This window comes from Amphiprion ocellaris, chromosome 13, assembly GCF_022539595.1.
Source record: "Amphiprion ocellaris isolate individual 3 ecotype Okinawa chromosome 13, ASM2253959v1, whole genome shotgun sequence".
Lineage (NCBI taxonomy): Eukaryota > Metazoa > Chordata > Actinopteri > Pomacentridae > Amphiprion > Amphiprion ocellaris.
Window position 1 is genome coordinate 9,806,446 of NC_072778.1, and position 15,958 is coordinate 9,822,403.

General features: G+C 37.8%; 1 protein-coding gene across 5 annotated transcripts in view; it reads left to right on the plus strand.

The window, feature by feature from the left end:
- The window catches only part of lingo2 (leucine rich repeat and Ig domain containing 2), a 210,996-nt gene that overhangs the window by 58,188 nt on the left and 136,850 nt on the right, over positions 1-15,958 (plus strand). For all 5 annotated transcript variants that reach the window (XM_035955274.2, XM_023285737.3, XM_055016828.1 and 2 more), the window contains one exon: positions 13,444-13,549. The gene's annotated coding sequence lies outside the window, so the exon portion shown is untranslated. The remainder of the gene's footprint in view (positions 1-13,443; positions 13,550-15,958) is intronic.

Consider the following 15,958-nt stretch of genomic DNA (forward strand, 5'->3'; position numbering starts at 1 on the left):
GCTTTCATTGTTATGCAGAAAATATATATTGTTAATTCTTCACTGTTGACTTTTCATACTTTGAGCAGCTTTGCCTACTAACACACATACAAACACACATAATCTCCACCAAGTAGAAGCATAAAGCAAATAAAGTGTTTCTTTCTCCAAAGAATGATACACTGCAGTGGACCTGCCTACCACCAATGTCCATTTATTCATCGCCTGACACCAGTGTTCACCAGCATGTGTTATTGGCAAGTAGCCTGTTGATGCTGCGTTGTCTGATGTTCTGTAAACATGAACTGCCGGCTACAATAACTGTTCATGTCAAACCTACTAGTGGTAACTGCAAGTAACATATGTTGTGGTTACTGATATCTTCCAACTGGCATCGGAAATTGTTGTGAAGTGTGTCAGCACATGCAGTATACAGGGGAAGGCAGTAACACCAGCGTCAGCAGTTTGAGGTATAAAAAAAATCACAATTAACAGTTCACACTGAACCTCACAAAATGTGAGACGTATTGTTTGTAGTCTGTGAAGGGTTGATTTTCAAAATTCTGAAAATGACTATGAATGTTGCTCGAATAAGTAGCACATGAAGAACATTGAAATTGTAAGCATCTATTTTTTTTTAAAATTTGTAAAATAACAAAAGCAAAGTAGAAATCCAGCAGCGAGGAAGAAAATGGAAGCTTAAGAATAGTATCAGAAGTTTAATGATTGTTCAGTCACAGCTACTTAAAGACACTAGTAACTGGAATTATGATGAATGCAAATGTGTTTATCACTTTACACATTCAGCTGCATTGCCTTTTTCTGTGTCAGTTGGATGTCACCATTTCTGCTCACCTGGGGTTACGAAATGATTTAGTTGACTTGTAAAACCTAGAACTGTCAGATTTTTAAAAAAAAAACTTTCTGTGCATTTCCTAATATTGAAATCTCAAATACATGCATCAATTGTTAATTTCTGTGGTAAAAGACAAAGACTGCAGTTCAATAATACAATCGGTTTTAACTCAGATTTAGTTTGTCCAAATATTTCAGAGTTGTGCAGAGTTGTGTATCCTTCCACTTAGAATGTCGCTGTTCCAATTTTGGCCTAGAAACGGTAAATAAGGTATCAAAAGAGGAAAGGAGGACCACATACGAAGATGTGTTTTTCATAGAGAGGAAGACTTGAATACCCTTGATTTCTTAAGGTGACAGATTTCTTATTGTGTTGTGGCGTCTGCTTGATTTTTTTTTTTTGTATTTTAGTCTTTGTCATTGGTTATCATTGTCTGTCTTTGTTGAATGGTTATTTTTGCCCTGTTTTTCTTGGCAGAAAAGCTTTTGAATAAAAATGTGTTGGCAAATGACTTTGTCAGATGCTGACATTTATGAAATATTTGGCAAATATATGTAAAAAAAAAAAAAGCAATGCACAGGAAAAAACACAAACCCAAATACACAAAGAAAAATTTTGTTTATATCCTTGAATGTCAACAAAAATCATAATAATATTGTAATCTACCCTTGACATTGAATAGGACAATGTATAGATCCATTCAGTCTACAAGTTCTTGTCTGATATGTGAGAAAATGAGGAACGGAAATAATAGTCCACCCACAGTGGATATTAGCAGGTCTGAGTGCTCTTTGAGTCTCCACCTTGCCTGGTTCTGTGGCTTCTTTCACAAATTGCAATGTCACAGGGGCTTTTGCAAACTGCATTGACTTTTTCTTGGTATATTTAAAGTCAGAACAGTGACAGAGACCAAATTACTTAGTCACAGGTTGCTTTAGTTCAGCTGAGCTGTCACTCTCCTACAACAAATCCTCCAATGCCTTATAAGGTCTTTTAATACAATTTATTCAAAGTCTTGAACAAGAACTATTTACACAAGTGGTCCACAGCATGTTGGTGACAAAAGGATGTTAGCTGTTGTTCTGTACAGACTGTCACAGGGACCGCAAAGTGACCCTTTGATGGATGCACAATATTGAAATTGAATGATTTATAGTATTGCGATTTAAGTTAGTTATGAAAGTTAATTAATTCAGGACAATAATGTTATATCCTGAATATAATGCCACGATATGGACATAAGTAATAACCTGACCTATTGGTGCCAGGACAATAGTTAAGTCAGAATTCTGTTTTCCTTGCAATGCATGTAACAAAATGCAACAAATGGAATTGGACTGTTGTCAATAATTGCATAGTAACTGTAAGCCTTCTTGTACATGCAGCCAGGCAACATATTCATGTATATAGATCATCTTGTTTTACTTCCACAGTAATAGAGGCTACTACTCAATAAATTACACACAGAAAGTCAAAATCTGTGACTCAGGACTCCACAGTTAGATATTTCTCTTATCACATCCGCTAAACGCAATTCACATTGCTTGTGGTGATAAGTCAATTGATTTATACCCAGAGTGCAGGAAATTGGGGGTAAAAAAGGCTTAAAATATATTTAACAGACATGGACCAAGGGATTCATCTTGACTTACAGCTGCACAATCTTGAGTGACACTGGCAGCTGTCAATGATGGTAACAAGCACATTGTAGTGAGAATGAAGCCGAGAAATACCTGGCTGGAAGAAAGACAGAGAAATCAATTAAAAAGGATGCAGATAACGTCTGACATTTCTGCTAACACCAAAGAGATTTTTATCTATGAGATGAATGTTTGAGCTAGGATGGTTTGATTAGGCTGTCCTCTTCGACAGCTGGGGCTGCAGAAAGGCCAGGTTGCACTGTGCTGCTAGAAAAGTATCATCTATGGCCTCTATTTAAAAAAAAAAAAAAAAATTACTTGTCATTTTTTTTTTTTAATTTTGCTTTTGTTTTTTTGTTATGCTCTCATATAAAGCCTGTGAGGATTTTCTGCGTCAAATTTACTACATGTATAGATGATTTTTTATATACCCTCAACAACTATCTGATAAGTCTTAGGAACACAACATGATACTGTTAATAGCTAAAGCGTGGAAAATGTGGTGCAATTGTTCCACATAACATACAACAGACATGGATCATTAAAATTGTAATTAAAGTGTATTTTTTTCTGAAATTCAGAGAACTGTCTTGGTTTCCTATTTAAATTGGAGCATTGGGACATTGTCTCTCCACTCTCTTCTTAGTTTTTACTAGTAAGTATAAGCAAGTACAAATTTTAAGATTAATTAGTTAGTCAAACATGGCTGAAGGTGTTGTGTAGTGTGCCTCAATTCCATTGCATGACTCAAGCTGTTCCTCTCAATGATTGTTGAGGCAAAAGTACAAATACTTAATTCATAGGCCTGAGTCATTTTGTCAGCCTGTCAAATGAAAGAAACAGCCGCAAATTGAATAAGATAAAATATTAGTCAATTCCTGGGGGCACAGTGCTGCACAAATGGTGAGGATTTGCATGAAACTGATGAAAGATGATAATAATAGATATGTATAATTGTTTATGGGTCACGCAGATGGGCAAAGTCGAAGCAGACGATTGCCAGGGAAGTTAGATCAAGAATAACTCATCGCAATACTGAGCACACAGTGACATGACACAGGCAAAATGTCATGCTGACTTTGTTGATTGTTATTTGGGAAACTTTTTGTTAAAATGAAGCAGTTGCTTGAAGTAAAATAGAATCATGCACAGTGATAATGGATAAATCGGGGTGTCACTTAGAGACAGATATATCTGAGAAATAATGTAATTCTAATTGTCCAGAAGCCAGTATCCCGTCTGCTTCATCGTCACCCATGAAATTAAATTTTCACAAGACTAGCTCTGAGTTGATAGGAAATGCTGCAGGTACAAAGGAAAAAGCACTGGTGCTTGATTTCTTTTCACAGTGGTCAGTCATAAGTTTTGTGGGACAATGCAGTCTTTCAGTGATATAATACTTTTATTGTATGAATAAATGCTGTACCACTTTGTCTCTCTAAACTCACTGTTAATGCAAAGATAGTGAAGGTGGTGCACTGGAGGTGTGAAACCAAACTCCATTTTAACACAAGATTAATCATTTATTCATATGTTCATCTATTCATAATTGCTTATAAGTTAATTTATCTGTCAGAAACCGGATGCCTGTGTATTTTCATTTAAAGAGTAATCCTTATAGCCTGACTGATGCACACTGCAACCAAATTCACATCCCTTCTCTTGGTTGAATTTATTGCAGCAAGGTGTGGCACGTATCAACTGAAGTGCTTGATTTGACCTTTCAAACAGTGCCTGTTGTTTGTGCAATGAGAAAATAACTTCAAATTTACATCCAATTTCACCGTCACAACCTGCACACAACTCTGTGTCCATCTCTATACCCAATACTTGTTTGATTTACTCGTGAATTTGTCATTGCAACGATATGTCAGTACCTACATATGTTAGTGTCAGTACATTGCAACTATAGCATTGCATTGATATTAACATGCAGTGGCATGTTAACATCATGACAAAAAAAGCAAATATGTAATTATATATTTGTCCATACCAAAGTAAATCATATTATGAAGACAGATCCAACTTCTGCCAATTTTTTTAAACTAAGTTTTTCACTCCTTATCATCGTAATGTTGGCCTACCGTGTATCAAAATGAACAGCAGAACTTACTAGTTGTTTCCTTGTGTGTGAAATAGTAATGCGGTTGTGAAGTTACAACATATTTCTGTCTCTAACACAGGGCTGACATCCCATTCAAAAAACTACACAAAATTATGGATTTGGTTTTGGTTGCAATGGTTTTAAAATTCAGCAGCACCCCAGCATTGTTTTGATAATGCAAACATTTCTTGATATAACTGGTAATTATGTCTCACCTTGAGATTCTGAAATAAAACAAGATCATGCGTGTTTGGCTGTCCCTTATAACGGCAGATAAGAAAATGTGAAAAACAAAGGGAGTGAAACTACCCTGAAAATAGCCCAGGACTCAGAGGGTTGATCATTGCTTGCAGTATTGTGATTGCTATGCTTGCCTAGTGTGTGCTGAACAATGTGAGCATGACATGCAAAATCAGAGGTAATAAAGATTTAGCTCTTTTAACTGTTTTTAATTTAGCAAATAATGAAATTGCATCATTTTCAACCATGAAGTGAATATTTTAGGTAGGGTTCGTCATACCAAAAGAGCAAATTCACCAAGTCTAATGTTCCCCAAAGTAGGCAGTTGGTAGAGGAACTGAGCCCTTTGGATGAAGACTAAACATTTTCGGCCTTTATTTCCAGCAGAAGCTCTATGCTGATTACTTTGCATCAGTTGTCTGTAAGCCGGTGATGCAGCCTTGAGCAGCAGTTTATTGTTGTGCTCCCATTTTCCAAATGTTGATGTAAGACCTGTATAGTACTGTAAATACGAATGTGCTGACATCACTGAGTAATTATAGTTTCACTCGATGGCGAAGTTTGGAACCAAGGACTAATCAATGATCATACAATGAATTTGGAGAATAGCCGCATAAACACGTTTCTGCCTTCCGCCGACTACACGGTGCTTTTCATTTGACACACACTGAGAGCAACACTTTAGAGCAACAATGTACCAGTTGTTTGTTTGTTGGGAAACACACAGCTGGTATATTGATTGGCCTGCCCTGCTCTTCCATGTTTACCCGATATATTAGTGTAATTACAACCACTGAATTCGAAAATAGTCAGTTTCATTTATTTATTGTTTATTTAACAATGGAACAATGCACAATGCATTTGTTGTACCAGATATTGCTAAAAGCTCATTTCCATCTGTAGCTGCATTCAATAAACCTGCTGTCTGCATCTTTAAAGGAAATGGAAGCCAGTTTGAGAATAGAGAAACAACAGAAAATGTGTTAACAAATAATCGCTTAATAGGAGCTGAATTTATTGTAAGTCAACTATTCACTTGCCTTTCAGCCCTGTTTACTTCAGCAGGAATTGGCTGTTTTTCTGGTGGACTGGATATCTTTCTAAATCCTCTCATCTTCCAGCAGTTAAACAACCTCATGTGGACTCATAAACTGAGACATCCGGCACAATGCAAGTGCTATATTTCCATAAGTCTTTTTCTCTCAATCTCCTTCCATGAAATCCTTTTTGATCATGTGCAATCCTTCCTCAGTACCTGGCTGCTGACCATTTTCTACACACAAATGTCCATTTGGCACAAAAAATGCAGCAGACATGATTCTGCTTAACATTTCCAAGCCAGACAAATTGGGCTAAGATACCAGCTGTTAAGCACGGAAAGGCTAATCAGTTAAGCAGAATGCTGAGGATTATGCAGTCAAAGAAGAGTTGTTGTTCTAGACACAATATAATGCAGGAGACAGCGCATCTGCTGTTGGTTTCATTATCTGAGCTATTTCCTCTTGTTCGTTATGGAACCTTGTCTTCGGCTTGTTTTTTGCTTGCCGCTCTTTACCACAGGCCTGTTGTGAAGGAAGTGTCCAATTAACTGTGGATTTGGTGGCATGTGTTATCACATCAGGGCTCCCGGAGTCTCACGTCATCTGTGTGTGTGGCAGGGTGTGAGGGCTTCAGGCCAGCAGTCTTAAATCACTTCCCTCAGTTAAATGTACTGCATAAAACATTGTGTGTCTGCATGTGATAAAAAGAAAGACAGAGGAAGTTTTCAGACAGACTTAAAGTGTCTATGTTCAGGAGACATTCTGATTTTTAACATTACAAAATGACAAGACATATGGGCGCAATGCAAATTTAGCAATTCAGTTCCATACATTCTGTTATGTGACTGCCTTGCATGTCTCTTAAGAGGCTTGTGTATACTCATTTGTTCAGCTTTTCTGTGTCGTTAATTAGTTAATGAATTAATTTACTCACAGCAACAACATAATTGACAGCAATCACAGAAGATGCAAGGAATAAGTAGATCTCTGGTTTTAATCACCTGCGCAGCTTCACCGACAGACATTGTAAATTCCAATCCAGACTCACTACTTTAAATTTCAAATAACAGATCTTTTGTGATCAATAATTCAACAGGCCTGCATGCTTTTTCTCAGTGACATTGTGAACCAACACCTGTGTGTCCAAGACAGTGATCAGAATGTTGAGTAGACATGACAAAACATATTGCAATAATAAGTTGGACTGTTTTACATTTGGCAAGAAACACAAGAAGACAGTACATAATATCAACTACCACTTATTCTTCATTTCATTTATGCCTATGTACACTGGAGTATTTATGAGACACAACTTTACAGAGTAGTAGAGTTGTATTCACAAACACCAGCCTTATTTAGTTAAGTGTCACAGTGTAGTACATGAATACACTGTATACATTGTATTTCCAGATAGCAGCATTTGAATTTAAATTAATCTTCCTCAGAATTTAAGATCACTTGCACGTCTTCATCATAGAACAAAAAATCCGTTGGTCTTGATCTTTTTCAGATTTTTGTGTTGCTTTTTTTCTTTTCAATTGGTCAAACTGTTTTACATTGACGCTGTATTCTGTAGCCCTTGTTGTGGGCTTGAAAGAGTATAAGGACAGCATCCTACTTTGGTCTTTTCTCTGCAAATTGTTCAAAACTGACCTCATAAAACAAGGTCCCAAGGTTGAGACACTGTAGGAGTCTGACTCAGGTGCTGTGTTCTACAAGCAATGATGCAATAAACCTTTGTTTTGGGAAGTACTCAGGCAGCATTACACTGTGGTGGCCACTGAGCTCTCAGCATGGGGGCAAAGGTACAAGTATTTTTCTATTCCAGTCTGTATTTTTTTTTTAAAGGGTATGTTTTTTCATATATTTAGTGCCTCTTGTGCAGCCTTCTGCATAATTACATCATCCTTGTTTCTTTAACTTCTCGTTGTTAATTAATTAATTTATTTGGGCTTTATTTTGTTATTTTTAGTGTAGCGTGGCATGTGGATTCGCCTTCATCTTCTCTCCTCCATCTGTTTATGTTTAAAGTACTGACGCTTTCCTGACATGTTTCTTTTTTTGGTTTTATGCTAATGAGTTTATTTTATGGTTTCTGTGTATAGACCTACTGGAAAAGATATATCTCTCACCCAAAAGTTTCTGTGATGTCTTTGACATTCTAATGACCTTTTGAACTAATAATCCCCGTGTTTTCATGCAGTTTTTTTTTTTTAATCATGCTTCCTTTGTGTGAAAAAAATAAGATAGCAGAATTTGCTTTTCTTCTGTTCTGTTTTATTCTCTTTGAAGAAAGACAGATGAAAAGGATGATGGGGAGGTTGATATTGCTTTTCAAAAAGCCAATCCCGGCAATATGGATTGAAAGCTGGCTGCATTTATCGTGAATATACAGCCGAGTTTTACTGTCTAATTGAGTGTTGTCATTATAGACATCTATACCTGTGACTTTTATACACTGATCGGGCGTAACATTATTACCACTAACAGTCAAGTTTATAACATTGATTACCTCTTCATCATGGCACCTGTTAGTTGGTTGGATGTATCAGGCAGGAAGTGAACATTTTATCCTCAAAGTTGATGTGGAAAAATGGGCAAGCATAAGGATTTGAGCAAATCTGACAAGGGCCAAATTGTGATGGCGAGATGACTGGGTCAGAGCATCTCCAAAACTAAAGCTCTTGTTTGGTGTTCCTGGTCTGCAGTGGTCAGTATCTATCAAAATGGTCCAAGGCAGGAACAGTGGTGAACCAGCGACAGGGTCATGGGTGGCAAAGGCTCATTGATGCACGTGTGGAGCGAAGGCTAGCCCGTGTGGTCCGATTCAATCCAAGGTGTCAGAATACATAGTGCATCATAGTTTGTTGCATATGGGGCTGCCTAGCCAAAGACCAGTCAGGGTGACCATGCTGACCCCTGTGCACCGACAAAAGCGCCAACAATGGACACGTGAGCATCAGAACCAGATCATGGAGCAATGGAAGAAGGTGCCCTGGTCTGATGAATCACGTTTTCTTTCACATCACATGGATTGCTGGGTGTGTCGCTTACCTGGGGAACACGTGGCTCGAGGATGCACTATGGGAAGAAGGCAAGCCAGTGGAGGCAGTGTGATGCTTTGGGCAATGTTCTGCTGGAAAAACCTTGGGTCTTGCCATCCAGACCATGCAGACCATGTACACTGTTTCATGGAAACGGTATTCCCTGATGGCTGTGACCTCTTCCAGCAGGATAATGCACCGTGCCACAAAGTAAAGAGGAGCACAACAACCAGTTTGAGGTGTTGACTTGACCTCCAGATTCCCCCAATCTCAATCCAATCGAGCATCTGTGGGATTTGCTGGACAAACAAGTCCGATCCATGGAGGCCCCACGCTGCAACTTACATGACTAACAGGATCTGCTGCTCACATCTTGGTGACAGATACCACAGCACACCTTCTAGTGGAGTCCATGCCTTGATGGTTTAGGGCTATTTGGCAGCAAAAGTGGGACTGGCGCAGTATTAGGCAGGTGGTCATAATGTTATGCCTGATCGGTGTACATATCTCCATTGGGGGCGTCTGATTATTTTCAAAATCGATCTGCAGCATTTACCTCAAAATACTTGAAAATTGCAAGGCAAAGGGTGGCCACAGCAGATATTGATTTAAGTTTTTATTTTTTTTATTTTTTGCTTACTGCACTTTGAAGTTAGTAAAAAAAAAACAAAAAAAAATGCCATTATTTTTAAAAGGGTTTCCCTTTACTTTAATGCTTAAATCATTTAGACTTTATTGAATGCACAACTATTATCTTGCATTGTTAGTTTAGATTGTAGAGCAGTGAATACAAAAAGGGATTTATCTAAATCTTCAAGATAGCAGACAGGTTCACATATGACACAATAACATATGTGACCAAACCTTGGGAGTTCTAACTACTCTATGCCACTTTAATTGCTCAGTAAATCAGACGTTACAAGAAAAGAACCTTTATAGTCCTTAATTATGATGCATATTCTACTTAAATGAGGCTGAGAGTCCTGAAGGGGTGCTGCATATATTTGAGAAATACAAACTGAATACAGTTAGTATGTCATATCCGCAGTAAGTAATAAAAGCTGGCCATGAGTCTGATGTGATAAACTTTAAATGTAGTAGCATTTCAAGGCAGTACACTGTTTTATATCCACTATACATGTACCCACAAAGACATTTATAACAAGTGCTAAAGTGGAAATTGAAGGCCATAATAAAACACACTTGAATACAATGCAGAGACAAGACTAGAGGTTTTTCTCCTTACTGCTCCTTATGGTGCACATAATTTCATTGAGCTTTGGATCAATGTGGCCAGACCTAAAAGCCTTCTTTTGCACGTTTGTGTCACTGATGGAATTGAATGCACAAACTTTGACTTGCCCTTCATGTCTTCCTACATAATGAAAGCACTGCCTGGGGTGTGGGCTGAGTAACACAGTTGCAGATGATGACTCAAGCCTTGTCTTGAGACTGGCTGAGTTCAGACCTTGAAACCTACCAAACTGAAATGTGAAATAACTCATGTTACAAGATGTAAAGTCAGGTGATAAATTCAGCTGGGAAACATTGATATACTGCATAGGCTTAAAGAAACAAGCAAGTTTTTTGAAAGGGTTTTATTGCACCTAAGAAGCTGATAACCTGCAGGGTTTTACTGAGGAAAACAAACAACACAACAAAAAAAACTAATAAAATGAACAGTAACTTTACTTTGAAAAAGCAGGATATTCACAGTTTCTGGTACTTATGTAACAAGGACAAAAAGACAGTGAATAAGCACTGGAGTGAGTTGAGCCTTGTTGACAGTGTGGCCTTTTGTTCCTGGCGAGGACAGTTGCTAGATTGAATTGATCTGACTTTAGAGCCTAACCATTTATCTTGGTCAGTCATATCTGATCTGTGGCTGTCAAGTGGAGACAGGCTCCTTGGAGAAATAAACTGTTTGGAGAACTAGTGAAGGGTCGGCTTTACCTCTACCATGGTGGTAGTGCTTCCTTTGTTAGACAAATGTATGTTTCTCCATATGTACGACCACATTTTCGAATAATGACATGATTGGAGCTAAAAAAAAGTAAATAAATGAATTGGATAACTGACAGAAAAAGAATTGGCAAGTATTGATTCATTGTCACTTTTAAAGCTAAAATATACATTCCCTGGTTGCAGCCACTTGGTTGTTGATAACTTTCTGTATTTCCTTGTCGTATGTGACGTTAGAATCAATATGTTCTGCTTTTACGCTGTTGGTAAACCAGTGGGAGAAGTTAGATGACATTACATTAGTCTGCAGGGAATTAGTTGAACATTTTTTCACTTCTATCATTTTAGTCCCCATCATTAATCAGTTTACCAAGAAAGTAATTGGCAGATGAATTGTTAATGAAATTAACTGGTATTTGTAGACACACAAAAAAAGTGTGCGATCTGTGGGATTTTGGTCCTTTTTGTAATTAGAAAACTACTATTAAATATTATTCAAAAATACTTTCCTTTTAGCTTCCATTGCAACTGTAGCACCATAAATATTTAAAAGACAGTGTAGTTAAAAATCTTAATTTACAGTCAGTTTAAGCACAAACAATGATGTCGTGCCATGATCAAACGCAGAAAAATAAGTAAGTAGTGTTCCATTGCCTTCCTCCTACTGTAATAGGATGCTGGTGGTCCTGCTGCTTTATTCTTCACGGAGATTTTCACGTTAGTTCACCTCTCTCCAAGGACCCTCCTACAAATTAATAAATAATTAATTAAAAAATAAACCTCCTCTCCAACCCCCTAAAAAATATATATATGAATTTAAAGATTCTAGTGGCATAGTTTCAGCACAGTACTGTCACTCCAATTTGGAAAGACGTGAGCTGATCGTTTTGACCGTGTCTTCGCGCTACCTGGGCCATTTCTAAGCCACAGATGATAATCCTCAAGGGGACCCCTCATTAAGTCTTTGCTCCAATTAAGCCACACTCATTTTGCCGCAGCACAATTACTCTGTACTACAGCACACAAATCCTCCAACAGTGGATTAGGCTGTTCAGTGGGTGGGATGAAAATAGCAGCATTGGTAAGTCAGCGGAAGAGGTGAGCGCTCCTTAGGTGTCAGCAACCACTGCTCACACGTCTAGTGGTGTGCATCAAACAATTTGAGTCCAACAGAGCTATATTAGATGTGAGATTATGCTAATTTTTTAGCCACCGTAGATAAAGTCTATTTAAGTAGCTCTGATGTGACTTAGGAAGTGGAATCACTGAGCAAGCCAAAACCATTGAACTTTGATATAGTGCAGAATTTTCATCTGGCATTAAGACTTTTAGGGCCTAAATTTTTTATCTTTCACTGTTTCTTAATCTTTTATGATCCCGTTGTTGTATGGAGGAGCACTGCATGATAGCATGGGAGCGTTTGTGTTTTAAATGATCAGTCACAGCTACACTCAGTACTGCGATGTGCATGATGAACTACTACTCATGTGATTTGAGGTGCCTCGAAGACCAGAAGTCCAGCAGTAAAAAGAATGGATTTTATCGGTAAGCTTTCAAAATCCAGTGAATGCTTCATTTCAAACGTGAATGCTGCTGTCATATATTCTGACAGAACATGCCATCAATAACCTGATGAGGTGATGCCCGGCGGCTCTGCCTGCCAAATGTTGCTGCTGGCAGTTGAGTATCCTCACACTAAGATACTTTACAACCAACATATCATGGGCTGAATTTCATATTCTTATCTGTACTTGGTGCTTTATGCCTTTACCATTATTTGCTTTAGATATTATTAGATGTTTTCATTTATCTTTCTACTTAATAATTTAACCTATATATTATCAAATGAATTGTCCTGACTTGTTTATGCGTACTACAGATTGCTGGCGAACCTAGTTTTACAAATCACAAGATACATGGAGAGACAAGAACAAGTAAACTTTAGTTTTAAATATAGTGTCATTCTTTTAGAATTAATTGCCAGTTTGACAGCTTGATGGAAAAGTGAAGATGCTGCTCTGTCCTACGTACAACCACAGAAAACTCTGGCAGATTAACTGAGCAGTACAGAAAATAGGCAGTGTTTTTCACTCTGTGTCTCTGTAAAATGAAGTGGCCAAAAAAATTTAAAAGTCAGCTGGTTTCAAGTGTACTTTGTCGAGTTGCCTTAAAACTGTTGTTCATGTGCATTTAACAGTGTGTGTCAGTCAGTAAAGAATGCTCACTGTCCAACCCTGCACCATAGAATTGAATGGCATGAGCCCTGCAAATGCTACTCACTTGTCTTCTCTAACTGAAATGATGGTGTAATGAGCCATTCTCTGGCAGCTGTTTAGGCAGAAAAAATGATCAAGTTTGACCAGGCGGGGAGAGAGATACTGTGCATATATCATATGAGTCTTCTCTTGACTGCTGCCCTGGTGTGGTTTATCTAATGTTCTTCCTCGGACACTGGGCTGACATTTCTTCAAGGATGTTTATCCTGGATCGTTGGGCATTTGTGGTGGCTGAGTCGGTTAAAGTCGTGAGCTCACTCTCCACGTCTGCTCTGATTTGTGTTTCTTTTGTTTTCTTGCAGACCCTGGAGTAAGTGACCTGTGAATTGAGTCACACTGGGGATTTTCTAAAGGACTTCCTTGCTTCTGTACCAGTGTATGGACATCTGACATTGGGAAGCCCAGCAGGTATGTCAGGATAAATTCATATCTTCTTGCAATTGTGGATGTTGCATTCTTATTTCAGTTTTTAAGTCAGGTTTGAATTAACGTGTCATTTATGAATAAAAAAAGAAATCTAAATTAATATTTCCAACAATATTTAGGAAAAAATCCATATCAGTTGCATTCATACTGACACACATTCAATCTATATAACTTTATCTCTATACAGTATAAATTATGCGAAGACAATTGGAAAGTGATGTAATAAAGATGTGTATAAAGCACGGCAGACAACAATTAATTTGTGTATGCGGAGCCACATTTGAAGTAACAGTGCATTCAAAATGGATTTTCAAGCTTGCTAGCCGGATGTCACTGGGCCATCTGCTCCAGTGTTTAGGTCCCCTGACAGTGAAAGCCCAATTACTCCATGTTTATAATAAATTGCAGATAGTTAACATGTTTGTTATCCTGAACTTGTACTTTTAATTGAATTTTCAGAGTTTATCACAACAAATGTGTAGTTATATTTAGATATTAGTAACAGTGGAATTACTATGGCCCGTACTGTGGAGTAATAGATGATGTATGTCAGATTGTTCCTAACAATCTGGCTCTGCACCACCATGTCCTCATTTTTGGAAAAGGCACTGCAGAAAGTGGGAGGGAAGAAAGCACAGGTCTTGGTGGTGCTGCTCACAGGGATTTTTCTATTTTTGGAATTTATAAACAAAGATAGGGCACATACATTTTCCTATTTCAAATAGCCTTACTAACCACTGTGTGAAAACCTAATGTTCTCCTGTTTATACAACCGCTACATCAAGTGAAGTTTATCTGTGGTATTTCGCTTTACAGTGTACATGTTCTAATGCAAAACTTGTGTGGAAATTTGACATGATTATGACTATTAGAGAAAACAATACGTCATCACCAAAATGTGTCATGACAGTTGATTTATTTTATATGATTTCAACAATTTGACTTACCTGAGCAAGAGTGACAGGATTCTCCTCTTAAGTGCTTGTGACAAGTAGTTTGTCTCTACAGGCTAAATACGAGACACTGGATAGAAAATAGTAAAATGTCCTGCTTCGTGGACAGGCCTTTCTAGTTTAAATGCATATGTTTTCTCACTAATTATATTTTGTTGGGAAACCAAATAGGACAAAGGGGAAAAAATAGATCAGTGAATTACTGGCCTCAATGTTGCTTTTCAATGCTTAGAGGCTTCAAAATGACATTTTCCTCCCAAAGGGCAGAGATGACACAGAATTACTTGGAGGGTGTCAAACCCATCCAGCCAACATGCTTAAATGCACATCCCCAAATGCCAGTGCTGCATGTTTTTGGTCAAACCTAATGGCTTTGGTTAAGTTTTTTCACCATTTGCCTTTCATGTCACTTTATCAATAAATGCATCCAGGGAAGATGTGGCGGGGGAAAAAAAGGCTGGTTGGAAATTAATGTGATCATGTTGGGGAGGGGACTGTGCTGAACGACGTGTGGAAAGAAAATGTGTCTCTCTGTACTCCCTTGCTGCCATGAGGCATAACACAATTAGACTTTAGATTGTTTTTTCCTCTCCCTCTGCCCATCTGATTTCTGCTCTTGCCAGACTATTCTCTTTCATCTGCTTTATTCCTCTGTATTGTCATAATGTAGCAGACCCTGAGTGCTCTCACAGATCACTGGTACAGCTTATCAGTGAAGTGGTGCCGCTTCAAATTGGGTCCCTTAATTTAGTCTTTCTACATTCATTCTCAGGATTACACTTTAAGGGGCTAAGACTGTAGTGGTGGAGAGGAACGAGTAGTACATGGAAATTTCATGCAGAGTTTAAGAACTGAGGCATGGAAGAAAAATGTGTTTACAGTTCAAAATCCTGATCAATTCCCAGCAGTGGTGGAGAGATAAGTGGAAGGCAGGGTGAGATGAGGTTAAAATTAGTCGGCAGCAAAGAAAGAAAAATTACGACCGTATCTACTGTTAATACAATGGAAAACTGATAATTTACGAGTGTCATTCATTTCATCTGCAATTAACCCTCCCTTTGTTGAAGTGATGAGGTTACTGCAAATGAAACAAATGGTCACGCCCCCATTTCTGTCTATTAACGTACTTTCATGACTTAAAAAATTAGATAAAGTTGCATTCAGTTTATGACATTGTAATGTTGCTCTCCATTTAAACAAGCAGTCTTGTTGCTTTCAAAACCCATTGGATAATAATAGACAATAACGTGAATGGTGGATTCAGTGTTAAGCAGGAGCATATTTATGGATTTTTTTTTTAAAGTCAGTTTTGCTAATAATGGACATTTATTATTTATGCTAGTGAAGATTTTTTTGCACTTTGGTGTTCTTGAATTATGAATAGCTACAAATTTGCACGTTGATTGAATTTCTTTCTACTCGGTATCTTCATTAGATT